This window comes from Aplysia californica, unplaced genomic scaffold (assembly GCF_000002075.1).
Source record: "Aplysia californica isolate F4 #8 unplaced genomic scaffold, AplCal3.0 scaffold00935, whole genome shotgun sequence".
In the NCBI taxonomy this organism is placed as follows: Eukaryota; Metazoa; Mollusca; class Gastropoda; order Aplysiida; family Aplysiidae; genus Aplysia; species Aplysia californica.
This window is the reverse complement of record NW_004798205.1, coordinates 45,379-47,589: the sequence shown is the minus strand read 5'-3', so window position 1 is coordinate 47,589 and position 2,211 is coordinate 45,379.

Sequence of the window (2,211 nt, the reverse complement as noted above, 5' to 3'; positions counted from 1 at the left end):
AATCGAAAAAATAAGAAAGAAAGAAAGATAGCTAAGTGAAACGTATCTCTGAGTTCATGGGCTCCTACAAACTCGAGATCAGGTACTTTTTGCAGTTGAATAATTCGAGTAGTGCACGTAGGTAAAGAATCGCCTAGATGCATGAAATAAAGTTTCTATGGGTACAGAAGAAATAGCTTTTACTCAATGTTTACGCTATTAACTCATCAATACCAACGACAACACACGTAAGATTACCCTTGGACTATAGACTGAAACATTCACTAAAAGAAAACGACACCAAGATTCCTAAATTAAGTGCTTTAAATTTACGTAGTTTATGAATGTCTAAATTTGTTCTTTGAGCTATTCACATTCTTTAACTGAAGGCCATTCCACGATTTATGCAGCTAATTTTGTCATCAAATTTTTCAGCATCACAAACGTCCCTGTAAATCCGCTCCTATTTAACTTATTTTTTAAAAAAATAAACAGAAAGAAAAATGAAATTAGAAAGCTATGCTTTAAGCAATAAATAAACAGTTTGATGTTACATAGGACGTATTTGCATGGGTTTCCAAGATTCATGTTACGACTGTAAACACCAGCTGAACTGGCTTGCAGTATATTCAGAGTTAAACATCGGTAACGGAAATCGCATATACTGTAATGATATTATTAAACGTTGTGAATGTTTTTACGGTGATCTGTGCAGAACGGACTTTGGAAATTAATGAACGAGTGCTAAAAAAACCCCAACAACAACAGACTAACTGTATCAACCTGGTGTATTGACTACATTGGTAAATTATGTGCCCTGCCTGGCTGGGTTTATCTGCTCAACTGACTTTGGAGAAAGAATCTCGCTAAGTTAATTTTATATCATGTACTGTGTATAACATTTGCAAGTACGTATCTGTGGCAACTGGGGATCATAGAGTCTGCTAATGAATAATCTATAGGTAATTTGCATAATTTCGTATTAAAGTATCGATCACACATCTACCCAGTGTATTATAATTTTCAACAGGCATGAGAAATCCTCGACCAGATGTCACCGTCTGGCTGTGGGGAGGGGGGCGGGGTGGGGGCAAAATGCTAGCATGCAGAATGATTCTGCTGTCGATATCACTTCAACTCTTTATGCGGGGAAACCAAACCTGAGACCCCGAGGCTGCTCTCCTGATGCTACTGTTAGTTCTGCAGAAACCATGTAGCCACTTCATCCTTCAGAAACCTTCAAATTCGACCGAACGAAAAGCTTTCGACACTTGAGGCCGAAGAGAACAGAATAAATGGTGAATACATAAGAATTGGAAATGCGGGGGTAAGGTCTTTCACCCATGAAAAAGACAACTTTTACCGAACAAATACATACATATTTTAATATTTGCTTTGCAAAATAAAGGAAACGAAAGACCGTTACCTAAACATAGTTCCACAGAGCGATACATAGCTGGTGCCAACTGTTAAAAAACAAAATCAAACTTTGCTCAGGCTGTCGATGGTATGTGTGGTTCTGTGATGATCTCTTCTAAGAAATTAGTATATATCCGATACGTCTTGGGATGTTCACCATTATTATCTAGATCTAGATCTAAAATTATTTTGTACTAAACAAGTTTCGGGCCCTTCGTTCCAGAACAGAAAGTCTTACAGAGTTATAAAGCCACTATCTCAACCCTCAGATATTGCAACAAGAAAATTTTATTCTGAGATGGACATCAGACCAACCAGCAACTGTCTCTTCCTTTTTCTCGTAATAAAAAAAATAATTCTTTTCTTTGTTTTTTGTCAGAAAATCTCAAGGATTACACGAGGCTGGGAAAGCCAAATCCTCATTGTCTCTGAAGTCTGAACTGCGATCGATAACCCAACACTGCGAATTGGCCCATGCAACCTTGTGCGATTATTAATTTATTTTCATTGCAAGCAACGAATAGAATGAAAGAGCTTTCGAGCTCGCGATTCAACAAAGAAAAAAACCAACCCTTGCACATACTGCATTAAGCGACAACTGATCGATGTAAAAGGATTAATTAAAATTCAAAGGTGAAAAAAACCCACCTAGACAGTTATAAAAAAGACCCAGACACCCATTACCATCTGCTATAGACACATATCTGAACTGAGCTGAAGGTCGTTATTTTCTTTTACAGATTTCAGTAGGCAACATTATAGCATGGGACTGCAGATTGGAGACTATCAAAATGATATAATAGTACATGTTGA